The sequence below is a fragment of the Lissotriton vulgaris genome, chromosome 1_1 (genome assembly GCF_964263255.1).
Source record: "Lissotriton vulgaris chromosome 1_1, aLisVul1.2, whole genome shotgun sequence".
NCBI lineage: Eukaryota > Metazoa > Chordata > Amphibia > Caudata > Salamandridae > Lissotriton > Lissotriton vulgaris.
The window spans coordinates 1,747,553,323-1,747,575,516 of NC_141685.1; the positions used below are offsets into that span (position 1 = coordinate 1,747,553,323).

The window sequence follows — 22,194 nt, forward strand, 5'->3', positions numbered from 1 at the left end:
AACTCCTTCTTTTGCGAAAATGTTTTTCTTTTCTTTTCCAGTCTTTGCTTTATTTGCTTTATTTTCTTCTCAGTTTGTAAAGTGCTCTTTATCAACAAAGTCTCTTTTTCGCAACAATGTCTCTTTATCTTTAACAACAGACAACCCTAACCCTTCTCCGTCCTCTAAATGTAATCCCTAATTTTATTCTTCTTTTCACTCGGCGCTAGGTTATCTTCTTCTTTATAACTTATATACAAAAGTCTTTATACGTCAACAATTATTCTCGTACCTGCAGCTTTCACAACAAGTTCCAATAGTTCAAAACGAATGACTTTTTCTTCTTCTTCCGGAATTTGATGTCCAAAAGTCGGAAACTGTAATCGATTTAGCACTAGTTCTTTGATCCGACTTAGGTATGGGGGTATGGGAAGTGTGAAAGTCAGTAATCCCTCAGTCTCGAGTCCAGGAGTCAACATCCATATCTCCACTGCCACAAATGGATCGTGATCGATTACTTTCACCTCCTTCACTCTCCCAGATTTCTGTCCCCAAGACATCTGCTAGATAAGTCCACTCTGGGGTGGCGTACCTTCTGCAGGGCACACGTACCCTTCTTGATCTTCTTGGACTCTCAGAGCCTGAGTCTGTAGTTTCCTCTTCTTGATCCGACTCTTCAGAGATTGGGACAAGAATTTTCTCCTGTTGTGCCTTTAAGCTTGGCCTTCTCCTTCCCTCTGGCCAACTAGCTTCTTCACTCCTTGTCCTCCTGCTCCTCGTTCTTGGACTTGTCTCTTGGTCACTCTCAGCTTGTTCAGTATCCGATTCGATCTCCCAGTTACTTTCTTCTCCTGAGGCGACTTCGGTCTCACTGGTGTCCTGACCTTCGTCGACCTGTTCCGACACAGGTTCAGCCTCTTCAATCACCTCTACAGCTTGGCTTTCCCCCTCTATGGCTTCTCCGCTTTCCGCTGGATTCTCATCCGAGAGAGGAGCTGTTTCTTCTAGAGGTGTTGGCACTCTTCGAGTGTGTGAAGCATGTATCCAATTTGGCAGGCCTCCACACTTCACTGCAGTGTTCGTGACAAGTATGACTTGAAATGGTCCCCGCCAACGCACGTCTAAGCAGTTCTTCCTGACATGCTTTTTCACCAAGACCCAATCCCCCGGACTCAGGTCATGGCACAAGTCTTGTGCTGATGGAACCTCTGCAGCCTGGACCTGGAGGGACACAGAATTAATGGCATCAGATAGTCCCTTGCAGTAGTCCAAGATCAAGTCGTCTGTGATGTTCAATAACGCTGCAGTCGGAACCGATGGCAATCTCATAGCTCTCCCCATCAGCACTTCATGTGGAGAGAGACCTGTTTTTCTATCTGGTGTGCTACGTATGCTCATAAGAACCACTGGTAGTGCGTCTGGCCAACTCAGGGATGTTGATGAACAAACTTTGGCAAGTCTGGACTTAATTGTGCTGTTGATTTGCTCTACAATCCCTGAAGCTTCTGGTCGATAACTGCAATGTAACTTCTGATCGATACTCAAAGCTGAGCATAGCATCTTCACTATTTCGCTGTTGAAATGAGTTCCTCTGTCCGATTCCAAAGAGGATGGCACCCCAAACCTCGGTATCAACTCTCTAAGTAACAGTTTTGCTACTGTAAGTGTATCGCATCTACGTGTAGGGTAAGCTTCGACCCATCTAGAAAATATACAGACAATCACTAAAACGTATCTGAGTCGATTGCATTTGGGCATTTCAAGGAAATCAAGCTGCATCCTATTGAAAGGCCCCCCAGACCTTCCTATGTGACTCAGTGTGACTGGTGTTCTTTTTCCTACGTTTAGTTGCTGACAGATCGCACATCGCTGACATACTGCTTCTGCCGCTACTCTAAATTTAGGATTAAACCACGTTTGTCTGAATACTCTCACCATGGCATCTCTACCTATGTGTGCTGATCCATGCAATTTCCTTGCCATTGGACTAACAAGTTCATTTGGTAAAACTGCTCTCCCATCTGCAGAAATCCAGAAATTCATTTCGCTCTTTATACACCCAGCTGTTTCCCAGCCCTTTTTCTCCTCATCTGGTGCATTCTCCTGAACACTCCTTAGCTCATCCCACGTATCTACAGTGTCTAACAACATTGTCAATTCAGTTCTTTCTTGGATTCCCCCCACTTTCACATCAGTGTGAGAATATCCTTGTTCTGCGCAGTAACGCGCTACTTCATCGGCATAGCGATTGCCCTGCGACACAAAGTCTACATTCTTCGTGTGCGCAGCACATTTGACAACCGCAATAGCTGATGGTCCTTGCAATGCATCTAACAATAGTCTCACGAATTCTCCATTCCTAATGGGAGAACCCGAGGAGGTCATGTAACCTCTTTGAGACCATAACTGCCCGTAATCGTGAACTACCCCGAAACCATACTGGCTATCGGTGTATATGGTGACTCGAATTTTGTTACCTGCTAAACAGGCACGTGTCAAAGCAATAATTTCAGCTACCTGAGCGGAGTGTACTCCTTCCAGGCAAGCGGCTTCTACAACTCTGGTGATTGTACAAACTGCATAAGCTGCTCTCAGCTGACCGATATCGTCTCTTACGCATGAACCATCGACAAAGAAAATTTCATCGGGGTCAGTCAATGGCTCATCTATGATATCTGGTCTCGGTTTGGTGCATAGTTCAGTCACATCAAGGCAATCATGATCTGTACAAATTTCATCATCCACATCATTTGGAAGTGGCATCAAAGTTGCAGGATTCAAGACGGAGCATCTCTTTAGGGTCACATTCTCGGCAGCCAATATGACCTGCTCGTAGCGTGTGAGCCTGCTATTCGTCAGATGCTGAGTCTTAGTCCTGGTCATTAACAATTCCACAGAATGCGGTACATACACCACTAACTGATGTCCCATCACCACGCTTTCACATCTTTCAATGCTGACACCCGTTGCAGCAACGGATTTGAGACATCCGGGCAACGCTGCGGCTACTGGATCTAATGTAGCCGAAAAATACGCAACTGGCCTACGCGCATCTCCATGAATCTGGGCCAAAACTGCTAAAGCGCATCCCTCTCTTTCGCAGCAGTAAAGCAAAAATGGTTTTGTGTAATCAGGCATTCCTAAAGCCGGGGCGCGACATAAGTCCTCCCTCAGCTGCAAAAACGCCATCAAACAATCTTTGTCCCATGGTACCGGATCACTCACTCCTTTGTGCGTCAGCTGTAATAACGGCTTTGCCTTCAGTGAGAAGTTGGCTATCCACTGTCGACAATAACCGACCATGCCTAGAAACATCCTGACTTCTCTCTGTGTTTTAGGCGCGTTCATTTTCATAATCGCCTCTATTCTGTCTGGAGACACCTTCCGTTTTCCTTTTTCAATCCTATGGCCCAAGTATTGCACTTCAGTAAGACAATATTGCAATTTACTTGGAGACACCTTATGCCCATTCTCGGCCAAATGATTTAGTAAGGTAATGGTGTCTACTCTGCAAGCTTCCTCTGTTTCTGACGCAACTAGGAGGTCGTCTATGTACTGGACCAGAACTGAGTTCTTGGGCAGCACTAGACTTTCAAGATTTTTCTTCAGTATCTGATTAAAAATCGATGGGCTTTCTGTATACCCCTGAGGGATACGACACCATGTTAAAACGCGATCTTCCAGCTTAAAAGCGAAAAGATACTGGCTATCTTCATCCAAAGGAATCGAAAAGAAAGCCTGGCACAAATCTATCACTGTAAACCATTCAGCTTGGAACGGTATCTGAAACAATATCACTGATGGATTCGGTACCACTGGACAACATGAGACAACAATATTATTAATCTTTCGAAGATCCTGCACTATTCTGTATTTTCCACTAGGCTTCTGCAAACCCATAATCGGGGAGTTACATGGACTACCCACGATTTCCTTCAGTATTCCCTGTTTAATCATGGATTCGATCACAGGCTTTATTCCTGCAATCGTCTCCGGTGTCAACTTGTACTGTGGTGTTCTTGGGTACTCGGCATTGGATCTTACCATGATCTTTACTGGTTCTACCCCTTTGATCAATCCTATTTCTTCTCCAGTAAAATCCCACACCTCAGCTGACACTTTCTCCCTCAAATCTTGTGGAAGCTCCTCCACTGTTAAGGTAGGATATAATTCCACGCATTCCTGCGAGTTTACAACCTTAAAATCGGCATCTTCATCGTTGGTCTGCACTTCTACTCCTTCAGGTGTGCAATGTATTGTGCAATTCAGTTTACACAACAGATCTCTTCCTAGCAAACACACCGGGCTAGAATCACAGATCACAAACTGATGTTCGTCACTGTAATTCCCTATCTTCACTGACACTGGTTCCGTCAGAGGATTCGTCATCCTCTTATTTGCGACTCCTACCACCTGAATCATCTCTCCTGATATCGGCAGACCTGGGACTACCGCTGATCTCAACGTGGATCTAGTGGCTCCCGTATCCACCAAAAAGGTCGTAGGACATCCAGCTACTTCAGCCTCTACGTATGGTCCTCTCTGATCCACTTCCAGGGCTGCTCCTAAAGTACAGTCTTCTTCCCTATTCACACGTTGCCCTGTAAGAGGATCAACGTAGTAGCATTCTTCTCCTCCTACGAACAATGGCATTTGTCTATAGGTTTTCCCTCCATTTGCAATGCGAGGCGGTTGAGGAAACGGGGCTCGAGGAGTCTGAGTCCCCCCTTTGATAAACTTTCCCTTCGGGACTGTTGCTCCCTTAACCACGTTGTTCTGTACCTCTTCCTCCTCCTGTTCTAATTCCCCTGTCTCAATATTATAAGGACACTCGCGTCTCCAATGTCCCACCTCATTACACTGATGACACCTGGTTGTCCTTTTCAGGGTTGCGATATCTATTCTCGGTCTCGGTCTTTCTTCCTCATCTCTGCTCTGGTTATTCTGTTTCTTTGCTGGCGTTCCTTGTTGCCGCTGTCCACCCTTTCCAGCTGCTTGCATCTGTACTAACATCAGCTTTTCCTTGAGCTTCTTTGCCTTTGAATCTATCTCATCGCTACAGTACCTTGCATACCTCAGAATCTCATCCGGCGGTTTGTTTTGCCAACAGATCAAATGCTGTTGAATCATCAGGCTTATGTCTGGTCTCAATCCGAGAACAAACTTCGACACAAACTGTCCTATGTCTTTAGGATCCATTACGTCCAACCCACTGTACTGTTTGAATGCTTTCAGCAATCTCTCATAGAACTCATGAACGGTCTCTTTAGGCTCCTGAGTTGTTCGATCTATCTTAACCCAGTCTATGTCCTGCACCGGCACTTTCTCTTTTAGCCATGTTATTACTCTCTCGTATTTTTCCATGACTCTGTCTGATGGACCGCCTGTCCGTGCGTCCCTCGGAGGCTCACAAGCGGGCCATTCAATACTAAGTTTAAATGCCGTCCACAAATCTCCGGGTACTACGATATCAAACAAAGTGTTCAAATCGATCCACAGTACCTTAGAGATTTTCACGAATCTCTCTACCTGCTTGTACCACTCCACGGGATTCTCTCTAAGCTTCGGGAAAGAATTAGTAAATGCCGCTAAATCCCCCCTACTCCAGGGTACATGAACGTAGTTTCCGTTCGCGATTTCTCGCAAAGGGAAAGCTTCCATTCGCATTAGGTCTGTATCCTGGGACTTCACAAGCGTACTCCGTCTGACAGATCCCCTCTTGGACCATTTTTCCTCCCATCTATCCAGATCTCTCCATATTCTAATACACATGATTAGTTCCCTTATGTGTCCTCTTAGCTCAATCGTTCTACGCTCATCTAGATCCCGATCCGTGCAATTTAGCCTATGGTTGGCCTGTAAGGCTTTAGTTCGTGACATGTCTATCATATACTTTTCTGCTAATTCAGATAACTTTTCATGAGCTGCCCTTGCTTTTCGAGTAACATCCTTAGATAAAAACAATATTTCATCTGGATCGTACAGCTCTAACCTTTCTATTGCTACTGTGCCATCAATGATTTCATCCAAGTCTGATTTCAAGCTCATTACATCTATGCGTCTTGCTTTTATTTCAGCTCTCAGTACGTCAGTTCTAGGTTGTTCTCTTACATCCCTCTCACCTCCACTATGCGCCCTACGCCTAAGCACAGGTGAGTTATGAGGAATTTTCCTCCCATCTCTTTGTTCCCACCTCTCTAGATCCCAAGCTTTTCCATCTTCCCTTGGGGTGTGGTGGAACAATGCTCCATCCCTCAACCCTACATTCCGTCTTTTCGGCTCGGTTTCTCCAGATACGATATAGGATCCTCCGTGCTGTTCTAAACCACTGTAACTCTCTTGCTGTCTGGTGTCACTCAACAAACGATAAGGTCCTTCATGGCTCTCCATGCTCCCGCGATCTCGTTCGTGATCACCGGATGTATGGCGAGACGTTTCGCGACTCCCTATATTCTCCTGACTTCGTTCTTGATCACCGGACGCATGGCGAGACCCTTCGCGACTCTCCATGTTCCCGTGATTCCGTCCGTAATCACCGGAGGCATGTCGAGACGTTTCATGACTCTCCATGTTCCCGTGATTCCAATGTTGCACATTTTCATCCGGGGTATGGTGAGTGCATCTGAAAGTATTTCGATACTCCTGCGTCCTTCGTTCTCCCTCACTAAAGGTGACGCGAGGCACTTCCCCACACCCTGTACTCCTGTCGTTGCATGTTTGCCTATTGCCACTGGTAGTAGGGCAAGTATCTCCCCTGCTTCCTTGGCTCCCTCTCCCCCACTCCGGGCTGCTTTCGCCAGCTCCACAATGAGAGAGGATCTTGTTATCCTGGTCTCTCCACTCTGCTCCTGTTTCTAAAATTTTATTCCTAGCCTCTTCGGCAGTATCCCATTCTTTCAGGTATTCCCTTAATTCCTTATAGGATTTCGGTTTCGGTCCCCTCAAATCCATTGATCCTCTTTGACCCCCTTGTTCTATCCAGGGACCCGTTGCGGAATCTAATGGGGTACTCCGACTCACTGGTGCTAGTATCTGCCTCTGAGGATTTATCGCGTTGCTCCTATTCTCCATCTCTGCCCTTTCCCTGTCCCATCGTGCCTGTTCCTCCTGCTGGACCCCTCTGGGTTGTAGATTGACACTATAGGGCCTATGGTAACAGGTACTTGTAGAGCGTCTGGCATTTGATACGATCGTGCATGCTGTATTTCTGGCACCTTCTGGACCACGAATCTTCCTACTACTCTCTGTTCGGAACTAGATTGAAGTACTTCCTCACCTTTCTTGGTATCCCACTCTGTTACTGGGATCGATTTATATTCCCCCCATCTAGCTCCGTCTTCTTGCTGTAGTACGGGACTTGCGATTTCGCTGTTGTACGGAGGTGGTCTATCTGTTAATAGCCTCTCTATCAGATCCTCCTCTGTCTCGCTATCCTCATCTTCTTCCAGAGGTTTCTTTTCTCCCGTAGCTTCTATCATGGTGAACAGTTTGTCTGCTTCTATCTTTTGCACTCTCCACTTCTTAGCTTCCTCATCCCATTTCGCATCCTGCACTGCCTTTACTGATCGTCTCACTCTTTCTTGGCGTCTCTTTAAGTTCCTTTCGTGTGCTGCTCTAAACCATGCACTAAGTGTTTCGAACTGTGTTGACCTCGGTAGAGGTCTCGCTGCAAGCATTACTGCTTTCAGTTGGTTCAACACTTCTAACTTAAACGTTCCGAATCTTGGAAACGTCAGTTCCTTATTCCCTTCTGTTAGCCTATTCCACTCGGAGATCCACATTATCGAGTGTAAGCCTACATTTACTGCCATATGATAAGCTGGTGTGCCTTCTGGTGGAGCTTCTTCTCCGGCATATAAGTTTCTTCTATTTCTCTTAAAGATTGCCCTTAAACTCTTAAAGCACTTCATTTTTGATAATCTACGTTTTTCCTTACCAATTCTCTTCCTTATTTACGTCCCGATGACAAACCACCAATCCCTGTGCGACTCTCGCTAATCAGCCTATCCCAACGCGGTTCTACGCTAACCGACCAATCTCAGTGCGGCTCTACGCTGACGTCACTCGTCCCGTCTGCAGCAGTTCCCCTCCTTTCTCAACTCGTCTCGCGGTCTTGCATGCGTTTCATTCATACGCCGAAAAATGACTACTTCCGTCCAAGCGATCACTTTTCTCTGACTGTACGGCCACAGTCTAACTGTAATTGTCACCTCAACTGGCGAGACGTCTTCCTCTTACGGTCAGACGCACGGTCAGACGCTCACCTTAACTGATAGGTTACTTACACACAGTAAACGTACGACCAGCGTCCGTTACTCATACACTCACTCAAACGCTCCCCCTATCATCGGTCTGCGGGCGATCAATGGTACCTCATGACCCCCTTTAAATGGTAGACAAATTACTCTGGGTGTTCGATACACCCGAACCACTTAAGTCCTCTCTGGACATAAGATTTTATCCGGTTGCGCGCGCTCACAACCTTCCCTCAATCACACTACAGGCATTCAACTCCGCTTGACATTACAACACAAGTACAACATAAAACACCGCAATCTTACAACGCATGACCCTTATACTCACTCTCGACCGACTCTGCTGCTTTTCTCTCGACGCACCGTCAGCACCTTCTTCGGCAGGGATTCTTCTTCTGGTTGTCGATGACTAGGGACCTTGGGGTAATCTAGACCTGACCTAGGTTGTCTTCCTCAAGAAGAAAACCATCTTTCTCTGATACCAACTGCGGGGAATGAGATTTTAATATCTTTTATGATTAATTTGATAACTTATCTCATTCGTCAATTTTGGATCGATTGTTATCTGTCATTGAGTAAAAGACAACCCCTGCATAAGTTAGATAAACCCCATAAACTGACGCAACTCTGAAGAACCACTTTCAACTGATGAAGTTTTAAAAGTTTTAATATAAAATTAAGAAAAGTTGCATATACAATCCTCTCAGGATAAATCTCAATCAGTATACGAAAGAATACAATTAATATCAACTCCAAATCTCTTCAGTTTAAAGCATCGATTCAATGTAGTCTCGTTGCGTCATCTACAGAAAGAGAAAAAATAATCAAGTTAAATCTGTCCCTACCCTATACTAGGTGACATCCCTACTTCGCAAGTTTCTAGTACCCTAAAAAAGGTGTCAGCAGTTTGACTCCCTAAGAAGTTCAAACTCTCTTAGCCTCAAATGGTAACTTAAGTTTAAGAAGCAGTACCCTCTCTGCCTACCCATCCGCTCTCTAAGGGTCCTCGGCCTACTGCTCCCTTGCGCTCTGATCTCTCTCAGCGCATCTGCTCAAGTCATCTGCTCTTCCTAACTTGCCTTCGCTCTGAGCAATTCGCTATCTTCTCCCCGGGGTGCTGTCCCTAAAATACACAATCACAGTGTGGGTGGAACGCCCCTTCGACGCCCACCACGGACTTTCCCCCATGATGTCATTTTCAGCTCTCTCCATGGCTTCGTCTCTTCGCGTCGTCCGTTAAGTTGACCTTTCTCCTTAGACGCCATCTTCGTCTTCTTGTTGGTGACTTCATTCAACTTTACCTTTGACACTTTCGGAGCAAAATCTATCACCTTATCAGAACTTTACTCTTTACGACTATGTATGTAACCTTTCTTGGTCTTGTGAATGGTCATTTCAAAACAAGACTCAAATTCCAATCGTCTCCTCTCATGTTTATGCAATAAACTTCGTCCGACATTTGTCACCTTAAATCTAACAAGAACTAGACTCTTTGGCTCGCACATTCAAGTGAAGGCTATTCACGACTCCTGTGAGCCCACTAAATTACCAACAGCGGACTACACTCCTGCGAACCCTTGGTCAGTCAGGTTATAATCACAAATGACCTAAACTCTTCTAACATTCCTACAAACTTCTTCTACACAGTATAACCTTTAACACACATTTATATATGATCGCATTTAGCAAATCCCTTTGCTTATATGTGAATACATCTTACATAGAATATAAATTACATAGAATATAATTTTATATTCTCATTTGTTACATCGTTATATATGATCTCTGCACATTTCTCCATGTTACATTTCTCGCCGTTTCTGCATTTAAAGTTACACACGTACATGAATTCTAACTTGCACGTTCTTCTGTTCTTGAGCATTTCTACACATTTCTACATTAGCCCACTACGTATACGGGCCTTCTAAATCTAATGCATTTTCAAGAGTAAATACAGTTACATTTCCTATATTACTTTGGTCACATCTGTTAACTTTATGCTATAAGCGTCAACTTCACATTTGATATACATTTCATTCCTACGTTTATACGATATGCTTGTAAATATGACTCGGATATACATTTTATTCAAATTGCGCTCTCTCGCCTGCAAACACATGCCCTGTTAGTGAGTGCTGCAAGTAGAAGAAACAAGCATTTACAATGCAATGGTCTCAGCAATATTAAAGGCAGAGCTATTGGCATTGCTCATGACATTTTTTTTGGTGTTTTTTTTTTAAATCCTAAATAAATGGCATTGTCATTTACATTGCCAATTGCGTAAGCGTTAAATAAATGGCATTGTCATTTACAATGCCAATAGCTTAATCGCTCGCAAATGCATGACCTATTGCATTTACACACACACAGAGCCACACACACAAAGCCACACACATACAGAGCCACCCACACAATCTGCACTCTGCACTCACAATCTGCACTCTGCACTCACAATCTGCACTCTGCACTTTGAATCTGCACTCTACACTCTGCACTCTGAATCTGCACTCTGCACCTGCACTCTGAATCTGCACTCTGAATCTGCACTCTGCTCTCTGAATCTGCTCTCTGAATCTGCTCTCTGAATCTCCACTCTGAATCTGCACTCTGAATCTGCACTCTGATTCTGCTCTCTGCACCTGCACTCTGAATCTGCACTCTGAATCTGCACTCTGAATCTGCACTCTGGTTCTGCACTCTGGTTCTGGACTCTGGTTCTGCACTCTGGTTCTGCACTCTGAATCTGCACTCTGAATCTGCACTCTGAATCTGCACTCTGAATCTGCACTCTGATTCTGCACTCTGATTCTGCACTCTGATTCTGCACTCTGATTCTGCACTCTGATTCTGCACTCTGAATCTGCACTCTGAATCTGCACTCTGATTCTGCACTCTGATTCTGCACTCTGAATCTGCACTCTGAATCTGCACTCTGAAACCTGAATCTGCACTCTGAATCTGCAATCTGAATCTGCACTCTGAATCTGCACTCTGAATCTGCTCTCTGCACTCTGCTCTCTGCACTCTGCACTCTGAATCTGCACTCTGCACCTGCACCTGCACTCTGCACTATGAATCTGCACTCTGAATCTGCACTCTGAATCTGCACTCTGAATCTGCCCTCTGCACCTGCACTCTGAATCTGCACTCTGCACCTGCACTCTGAATCTGCACTCTGAATCTGCACTCCGCTCTCTGAATCTGCACTCTGAATCTACACTCTGAATCTGCACTCTGAATCTGCACTCTGAATCTGCACTCTGAATCTGCACTCTGCACCTGCACTCTGAATCTGCACTCTGCACCTGCACTCTGAATCTGCACTCTGAATCTGCACTCTGAATCTTCACTCTGAATCTTCACTCTGATTCTGCACTCTGATTCTGGACTCTGATTCTGCACTCTGATTCTGCACTCTGCACTCTGAATCCGCACTCTGAATCCACACTCTGAATCCGCACTCTGAATCCGCACTCTGAATCCGCACTCTGAATCTGCACTCTGAATCTGCACTCTGAAACTGCACTCTGCACTTATATATGGGTCTTAAATGTAATCAAGAAAAATTGTACTCTACACTTGCGTTTCTTTAAAAAGATCGCCTCCCCTTACAGTTCCTGTGATTTTTTCTAATATGCACCACTTAACGTCTACTTTATGGTTACTGGCGAGCCAGTATTCTGTTATTGGGGCATTCCTCTTACACATACTTAAAGCAGATCTATGCTCATTTATGCGTATTCGTGCTTCTGTTAATGAGTATAATGGCGGCCCAATAGGACCCTCCAGTATGCCCCTTACAGGTATATATATAAACTCAGAGTGAGGTGGAACCAGCTACCATTGCTAGTACAGTAAACTTATTGTTTAAGGTCAGACAGACGTAGAACGACCTCAGTATCTTGCTGAACCCGGAGGGGTAGATCTAAGCCTTCCCAGCAAATGATCGAGGCGGAAATTGCAGCAAAGCAAAGGGTCCTCCTCTTTGAGACCATGCCGTCTTGTGTCTGTTTATCAAAGCGGCTGTAGGTGACTTAACAAAATGTGTATGAACAGAAACACGCACTCGGACGCTGGTATAAGTGAAGTGCCACCTGCATAACACCGCCTTCATTTATCAGTTGACAATGAGTGTGTTAGTATTGTGCTAGAATTTTTTTTAACAAAAACAAAGTAACAACATCGACAGTAATGCTGGTGTTCCGCTATGCCGGGCCACTGGCGGGATAATGGCATTACAAATCTAACGTATCCTGAGCCTGAGGACACATGCACGCTTAGTCTATTGGCTTCGCAAGGCTCAATAGAGCCACTTACCTATCCGTCAGTACCCCGGGCGGTAGAAGAGCTGCAAACGGAGGTACCTGACGGCCGCGTTTCTGGGATTAAAACCATTTCCTGGCCTACTGTAGTGCATAAACATAAGACTCTACACGATGGCTGGGCATGCTGGGAGGGGTATTTCTAACTGCAGCGTATACGGAGCTGTATGTGCACATTGTATCCATACGTACGCCATAACGGGTGCTGCATAAACATTGTAATGCGTAGACAATGTTTCCAGATAAAAGCATGAAGATCTCCTTGTAGTCATGGAGCTAATGCTCTAATTATACCATGCTGTGTGCAGTTAAGATGGCACTCTAGTAAAGAGGTCACTGTGTGTATGAGACATCGCGCTTGCAGACATTCCTGCTAGAAAATTTTATAATGTTGCATCGGGTGTGAATGAACAAGTGGAAAGTCACTAGCCTGCATATTAATCTCAATGCTTTGCTGACAGGGTAAACGAGCAGTGGTGCGCGCCCGTAGCCCCGAGCCCTACATACACGAGAATGGTGCACGCGCGCCCGGCATCTGACTTCAATTACCACGACCCCTGACAGCTGGTAATTGATAATATATAGCCTTCTGGTGCGCGTCTCCGCACGGAACATGCAGGAAGTGAAATGAAAGGGCAGTGAAGCTGGCACTCACTGACTAAGCTGGAGCCAGCAAATAAGAGTGACAAGGAAGCCAACCAACGATAAGCAATGGGCAAAATTTTAGACCGCTTTAAGCAAGCAAAATATCTTGCAAGCAACAGCGCATGTGCTGTCTGAGGCGAGACCTAAAATGGTCCTGAAAATGTGAGCGGAGGTAGGGGGTTTGCACGTGAGGTTAAAGAGCAGAGGCACCAATTGCAATCATTGCATATTGTGTGATGTTTTGAAATTACTTTGTTATGTTTCTTTGTGCCACTCGGTAACGTTTATTGAGTTTTATAAATGGATAGCACATAAAATTACTCTACACGTTTTGTTCTGTTTGAACTAAATATTCCTGTATCGACATTGAAAAAACTGTCCATTTAAAAAAGAATTGCTCGTTTTCCAAGCAAAAGCCTTTTCTTCTCTGTTTTTTAAAAACGTTATTGATTTCTAATAATATCCCCCACTCCAATCGAAGTTAGTGAACCTACTTGGTGGAGCCAATTTTCCATGTCGTTGGCACCCCTAGTACCGCTGGATAACTACCACGAACATCCCAGAAAGCGCCCGAATTGAATAAAGAATGCCAGCTAGCCATGGAATGCCTGGCCTTCAAATGCCTCCTGTGTCATGTGAAAGCATCGCGCATTCCTGGCTTTTTTGCCAAAAATGACTTTGCGTCCTGGGATTTGTAGTTCCACAGTGTGCGCTCCAAACTCCTAGCACGCAAAGTGTGGATGGCGAAAAGCCAGGCCTGACGGAAGGTGTCACATAAGAAATAAGGCTGCCTGGCGGCTATAAACTGCACTCTCTTGTTTCTAATGTGAAAATAAGCCAGTGCTCCTTTGTCGACGCTCGTCACCAGGGGGAGAGTATGAAGGAACAGCAACACTGACGCCGTCAGCAGCAGCGTCAAAGTTGCTGTGGTGCCTGTGGCAGCCCCTCCTCCTGCACCTTCCCTTCTGTGCTCATATTTGGTGATGAGTGCCCAGGAATTTCCCGTCATGCCCCCGGCGCCGTTCAGAAGAGTCGGCAGGAGCAGGACAGGCAGCAGCACCAGCACTCCTCTCCGCCTCTCCTGCTCAATGAGCATACGCCCCCCCTGCCTGCTCGCCCTCTGCCTCATACTCCACGCAGGAGCAGCCACTGCAGCAGGTAAGGAGAAGGCATGTTTTGTTCTTCCTTCCGTGTGTTGCCTTCCTGCGCCTCGTCTCCGTCCCTCTCGCTCGGTCCACAGCATTGTGGGTATCCCATGTCTGTCACCTGAGCTCCCAGTGCTGGTCTGCCCAGTCGGCAACCACAATGACAAACAGATACTGGGGCTTCCCACTGAAGGCGTGTCAGTTGCGCATATGTATAGTTCTCACTCAGGTGATGTATGTGTATGTGTATGTGTATGTGTATGTGTATATATATATATATATATATATATATATATATATATATATATATATATATATTCGTTCTTCCATTGCCCTCCGTTGTATTGAGCGTGTTTAGTGTTTTTTTCAGCGGGATGTTTAAGTTGGGCAAGGGTTTCCATGACAGGATATCTATCGTCGTTATTACTTTTACTGCTATGTAGTTACACCTCTTTAATATTCAGCACTGGCAAGCCCTTCCGCAAAATGCACACGCATCTCAGGTTGTCCCACGTCACCTTAGCTGTCACCCTTGTAGTTCTGCAGGAATTAAGGGTGCTGGGGTGGAAGCAGAAGTACCAACGCTACAAGATACCCATCATCCCTCGGAAGAGAGACTTCCATGGAACCCAGCAAAGTGTCGCAGAATGCACTGTGCCTCACAATATACATTAAGGGCCAGATGTAGGTAGGCGTTTACCGGGTGGTAACGGCCGAAAAACGGTAAAATCGGCCGTTACCGAGGAAATGAGATGTAGGAGGCCATTAATTACCGATTTTAGAAAATCCGAGTCGGAAACATACCGACTCGGTAAGAATGACCCGGTAAAATTACCGTGTCGGAATATACCGTATACATAAATACCGAGTTGGTATTCTCCGACTCGGTAAATCAGAAACGGTAAAAATTAGCCTTGGAGATGTAGGTAAGCACAAAAATACCGATTCTGCCGAAAAACTGTATTTTTTTAGTCGGTATTTACCATGCATTGAAAGCAGGTGGTAACCAAGGGAGGGCTATAAAAAAAAAGTCCCAAAATGCACCTCAGGACCCATGATGGCGGCTTTTTACATCATAGCAAGACGGCAGAGACTACAGGCAGCAGGACAGAGAGAATGGCTAAGGGAGGAACAAGTGTACAGGCAGAGGATAACACTGTTCCAACTGACAGAGCCTGAAATACTGCAGAGGTACAGGCTACACCCAGACACCATCAAGCAATTGATCAGGGACCTACACCCTCTCCTGGACCACCCAACACCCAGGGCCCATGCCATCCCACCTCATGTCCAGGTGCTATGTAGCTTACACCTGCTGGCCTCAGGGAGCTACCAGAGTGTGATAGCTGTGGTGGGTGGCGTGTCCCAGGGCTGCCTGTCCCGCTTCTTCAGGAAGTTTCTTGACGCCATGAAGCAGAGGATGGGGCATTATATTTCATTCCCTGTTACACCGGCAGAATTAGCCAAAACCAAGACTGACTTTTATCAACTGGCACACTTCCCTCACGTGATCGGCTGCATCGATGGCACCCACGTCCCACTCTGTCCTCCTGCTCTCCTGACTGTTTGTTTCTGCACCTGCATGGGCGTGGCCTGTCCCAGGTACTGGGGTGTGGTGGTTGGATCTGATTGGTTAGTTCCCCTGTGGCTTGGAATTTGGGTGTGGTTGAAGTACCTGATTGGTTCACAGGCACACATGTTTGTCAGTTTCAAATTCTTCGGCGGTTAGTTCCGACACGGTAAATACCGGGTCGGTTTTTACCTACTCGGTATTTTCCGGGTCGGGAGTTGCCATTCATTCCTATGGGCCGTGGCACCGGTGGATCGGTTTGGGTTTTTCCGTCTCGGATTTTACCGTGTAGGTATATTCCGAGACGGTAAATACCGTTTCCGATTACCGACAGGTTCCGAGTCGGTATTTGTTACCGGCATTCTTACCTACATCTCATTTTCCTACTCGGTAATACCGAGTCGGTATGACTCGGTATTTAAGAGGTCGGTAAATATAATTTACCTACATCTGGCCCATAATCCCGGAAAAATCGCTATCAGTATCCCAGAGTGCTACTTCTCCGACTCATTCAAGGTAACCTTAACCGTACTACATGACGCAAGTGAAAAATAAACCGAATTTTTATTCACACCGGACAACCCTGAACGCACAGCCTTCATCCACCACCCACACACCATCTTCATGGCAGATGGCAGTTTTGTGACAGGTCAGAACCTCAAGTGACGAATAATTGGGGACTGGCTTACTTGTATGTACTAGGAGGTATCCAAGCAACATTCTGTTTAAAGTTGAGATCTAATATACCATAAGTGTCCTACAGACACAATCACATTCTCTCTCTCTCTCTCATCTAAAGTATCTATAACTTGTGTCCTAAAGTAACTTTAACTTGCATCCTTGTCATACACTGCTTATACCCTTACATATTACATTAATGACATGTCCAATGACTTCACTGATAGCTTATCTAATAATACATTATTACCATACTTTACTAAAATGTTACTTTAGCCTTTGTTTCATTCAGTGAATTTCTATTTATTTGAAAGATAAAGTGCTATTTTGTTATCACACCTTACTATGCCATTCCCACGCCACAAACGGCCCTCAGCCTGTGGGCAGACCCTGCACCCAAACCAGCATGGGTGCCACCCCCGTTGTGTGCAGTGTGGATTTGACTTTACAGGGCCTGACCGGTGGGCATAATAGACAGAAGGGAGCAAAAGAGGAAGACATACCAGGGGTGTCGTCTACTCTACTAATCATATTTACAACTTTCATTTGGATACCACTGTTTTGCATTCCATATACTATTGTCATTCCAATGTAAAGTGCTCTTATACCCCAGGGTGGAGCCAATGCTATATAAAACATTTTCAATAAAATAAATATTATACAGAAAGCCCTTGGTATGACACACACATCAAATTCTATTCATATAAGTTTCGGGATACACTTTGTCCATATCAAGGATAGTGATGTCTAGTGGAAATCTAGAAAACCTTCCCTGTGTGCTTGTTAAGTGTCAATACAAAAGAAGCAGATCCAGTACCGATAGATAGATAGAGGGCTGCCATGAAACACCCTTTGAAGAAAACATAAGGAGTACCTCATGTAAGCAACCACAAGGGAGTGATGGACAGGTTCTCCCCAATTTGCTCACTATATCTTCATCGGCATCTCTCCTATGTATGGAAGCGAACCAACACCCAAACAAGTTCAGAAGAATGTTGTGAGTCTGTGTTTTAATCTATCTATTTATATTGTGTAAAAAATACATCTGAACAACCCTCCTTGGTCCCCTAAGAGGGAGAAGCTTCTTCCTCACAAGAAAAAAGTGAAAAATTAGTTTCAAAGCCAATAACCAATTGTCTTTAATTATTAATGCCCACATTCATGATTAAAAACACCATACCATGTTTAGATCTTTTTAAATAGAACAGCAGACATGTTTCATTTTCATAACATATTTATTGGCAATTTCTTCAAGGCAGGAGGACCTCGTTTCACCCATATGTGCACCAGACCAAATGGCTACCGGGCGAGTGCCTACCAGTAGGCCACAAGCAAGGAGCATAAAGTATTTCCGAAACAGTTTTTTGTGACAGTGTCTGTTTAGCCACCGATGTCTCTGGGTCTCAGCAGACACTGAATTTCTAGGTTTTATTTTTTTAACATAAATAATATTTTGTTATACCTTACTATGCCATTCTCATGCCAGGAATGGCCCTCAGCCTGCGGCCAGACTCTGCACCCAAACCTGCATAGATGCCACCCCCAACAATGTGCAATGTGGGCTTGGCTACGGGACCTGACTTGCGGCCATGTCTGGCCACCTGCACCCAACCCGGCAAGCACCCAACACCCCACCGTGCACGACAGAAGATGTGGGATTTGGGGCAAGCCTGGCTATCTAACACCCAGTGGACTCTAAAGACTCTTTTATGTTTTTTGTGGTGCCCGGGATCCCCGCAACCACACGGGGAAGGGGTGCATTGGGGTCTACAGAGGATCTGCAGCTTCTCGGAATGCCCATGATTTTTTTTATCAGCCTCAGAGTGACTGTATGGGTCTGTGAATGGGTGTGTGAGTGTTTTTTTTTGGGTGTGTGAGTGGTTGAGTGGGTGTGTGAATGGTTGTGTGGGTGTGTGAGTGGTTTAGTGGGTGTGTGAGTGGTTGTGGGTGTGTAAGTGGTTCTATGGGCATGTGAGTGGGCGTGTGAGTGGTTGAGTGGGGGTGTGAGTGGTTGAGTGGGCGTGTGAGTGGTTGAGTGGGCGTGTGAGTGGTTGAGTGGGCGTGTGAGTGGCTGAGTGGGCGTGTGAGTAGTTGAGTGGGTGTGTGAGTGGTTGAGTGGGCGTGTGAGTTGCTGAGTGGGCATGTGAGTGGGTGTGTAAGTGGTTGTATGGGTGTGTGAGTGGTTGAGTTGGCGTGTGAGTGGTTGAGTGGGTGTGTGAGTTGCTGAGTGGGTGTGTGAGTGGTTGAGTGGGTGTGTGAGTAGTTGAGTGGGTGGGTGGTTGTGTGGAAGTGTGAGTGGTTGTGTGGGTGTGTGAGGTTGTATGGGGTGTACGAGCAGGTGTCTGAGTTGCTGTGTGAGTGGGTATGTGAGTGGTTGTGCAGGTGTATGAGTGGTTGTGCGGGTGTGTGAGTGGTTATATGCATGTGTGAGTGGTTGTATAGATGCTTGAGTTGTTGTATGGTTCTGTGACTGGGTGTGTGAGTGAGTGTGTGAATGGTTGTGTGGTTCTGTAGATGATGTCCTTTGAGATGTCATCAGTGATGTCACTGTCCATGTCATGAGTGTTGTAATATGTGAGGTCATAAGCAGTGCATTGTGTGGGGGTAAGTTATAGTTAACTCCGGTAACTATAACTTAAGAATTTCTATGTTTTGGTGCCTTTGAAATTTGAGCCAAACTATACCGTGCCTGTAACCTTTTTTTTTCTTCAGTGAATTTAGAAGTTTTTTTTTAATGCCATTTCCTAACTATAATGTTCCTGTAACCCTTTGTTTTTTTGGGAGAACTTCTAAGGTATTTTCTTTTTTCTTTTTTTTAATTTTTGGAAGACCTTTATTTAGAAAAGGGTGCACACAGCTATTCAGCCAAACATCCCGGAGGCATGGCAGCAAAATTAGAGCATCAAACTGTTTCGGCCCACCCAGGAGAGCTGCTCAAGATAAGAGAGGTAAATTTTTAAAATTAAAACAGGATATACACGGTAAATACGTAATACAGTTCCATATGTTAACGAAAAGAAGAAAGAGAAAAGAAAACAGGAGGGGGCCGGCTACGGGATCTAAAGTAGATACAATCACCGGGTGGGCAGGGAAGCGTGTCCAACTGCAGAGACACCCATATTTTGAAGCGAACAGTATAAGCAAGCATACATTTCTGAAGACTCCCGACTAATGCCCCACCCGATGAATCCAATGACAGGAGAGGCTGAGCGGGCACAGTCCCAGCACCGCCCAAAAAGTCCAAACAGTAACTCGATACACTGACCCCCAACCCCGGGAGAGAGGAAAAAAGGGAAGTCCAGTCAAACTAAAAAAGAGAAAAGGCCATAGAAACAGAGAACGGAAAAACAAAAATACCCCACCTCCTACCCCTCACCCTGCACCCCTGCAGATGGCTATGGCCTACCCCCCTAGCAGCGTGCCTATTGCCCAGTGACCAAAAACCCGAAATATAGTAGAAAAGAGATTTATAAAGAAAGGAAACACAGAAAAAGAAGGAAAAGAAAAGTTAAGGGAGGAGGAGAATCACACATTCCCGGTCACACTGCCCTCCTCCTGCGACATACAGTCCTGGTCAGAAGCAACAAAGCAAAGTAGATTCGGTAGAACCCAGGAAAGACGTCCTACACCGCCCCGCCCCCAATACAAGAAAATGGCGGATCTCAGGTCCCTCACAAACCCCTAACATCCGAGTCGAAAACCAGTCTCACCCTTGACATCTACGAGTGTTCACCATGAGTTCCGCACACCGCATCCGCCTATTCACAGGATAAATCAAAAGTCCAGCCAGTCCACAAATCTGTGCAGCGAGTCCAACAGATATCCACAGTCCACCACAATCCTCAGCCGCCATGACACTCGCCACTGTACGACCAGATTTTGACCGTCCCATACTCCACCACACTGCACAGCTCACACGATCGATAGATGTTCGCTGATTCCGTCGGGTCACAGTTTCAATAAAGTCATTGGGGGACGAGCTTGTGAACACGACCACAAGCGGACTCTTCAACGCGGGCGATACACCATGGCGGCGGATTCAGCCGCACACTGCGGTACAGACATTGTTATCCATGCTTCGACGCTAGATGGGCCTCGAGTCGTAGATTCCGGGATCAAAGTCGGGGAAATGGCTCGCTTAGGGGGATCAGACAGATCAGAGTCATTATGCGATCGGGCAGTTTCGGTGGCATCCGCAATCGACTTATGTGAGAGAGCAACCATGTAGGAGCACAGACCCTGAATGGCGGCCATCACGGTTCGCAATGATGGCTCTTCTTCACCCCGCACCGCCGCGAACTGATCGACTCCAGACATCAGTGCGCCCTTCGGGTCACCCGATTCTCCCAGGGACCGAAGTGCGATGAGGGCAGGCGGGGGCAGGAGGCACACAGTCCAGCAGTGATAGGGCCTCTCGGACGGGGGCCCCACCCCGGCGGGAAGGGAATGCCAAGAAGGGGACCCCCGGCCACTCAGCCACTCACAGGATCATCACACCTCTCCAATGCGGGTAGAACCGCAGGCTCGCCACCAGTCTAGGGGCAGGTTGCTCTCCACTTCTATCGACCGGACCGTGTCTAGGTCCCCCAGCCGCCGTTGTTGCACTGCAACCCGGCAGGGTCAGTACTCGAGGTGCCGGCTCTCGGTCAGCGTCAGGCCAAGAACTTCCACTCGATGTAACTCCGGCGATCCGGGTCGTAAGTTTCCCAGGACCACACCGCTATTATCAGCAACAGGTCACCCACACGGGGCGAGGCGAAAAAGCAGGATTTGTAGCAGGATATTCAAGGACCAGGACCACACCGCCAGTAACAGCAACAGGTCCCCCACACGGGGGCGAGGCGAAAAAGCAGGATTTGTAGCAGGATATTCAAGCAGCAGGAGGAGGGCGACAGAGCCAAGAGCTTATGCGGCCATCTTCGTTCGTCGCTAGGCTCCTCCACCCTTCTAAGGTATTTTCAATGTTATTTCCTAACTATAACGTCCCTGTAACCTTAGATTTGTAAGTGAATATCTATATCTATAGATCTCTATCTATCTATCTATCTATCTATCTATCTATCTATCTATCTATCTATCTATCTATCTATCTATCTATCTATCTATCTATGTATCTATCTATCTATCTATCTATCTATTAGTTACCAATCCGCATTCACTCACGATCAAGGATGGCACTGACACCGTGAATTCGACTCAAGTAAAAGTTTTATTCCATCAAGCTGCTACAGATGCGTTTCGGCGGAAGCCTCCACCTTGCTCACTTCATCTGCCATGAATGACGCTATCAGTTATATACATTTTAGCACATACACAGTTACCTCACTGTGATTGGTTTCACGTTGCCTTGGTTACCATAGAAGTGATAGTATTCAAGACAACAGACATAGAAGAGTATAGTGCATACAAAATTGCAAATTATAAACGTAAATTCTCCAATTATTGCTTAAAGGTTAACCCCAAAATTGTGCATTTATAATTTCGTGTAAAATGCCCGATTACCAAATTAGATTAAAACACACACAGTTGAATAACGTAGATGTCTACCAAGTGGTATACTGGTTACATGCACATTTTGAAATATCGTGTCTAGGTTAGCA

General features: G+C 45.8%; 1 protein-coding gene across 1 annotated transcript in view; it reads left to right on the forward strand.

Moving 5' to 3' along the window:
• The first annotated feature begins 14,315 nt into the window (after positions 1–14,315).
• Positions 14,316–22,194, forward strand: part of MSRB3 (methionine sulfoxide reductase B3) — a 270,576-nt gene continuing 262,697 nt past the window's right edge. The window contains exon 1 of the mRNA XM_086932986.1: positions 14,316–14,359. The gene's annotated coding sequence lies outside the window, so the exon portion shown is untranslated. The remainder of the gene's footprint in view (positions 14,360–22,194) is intronic.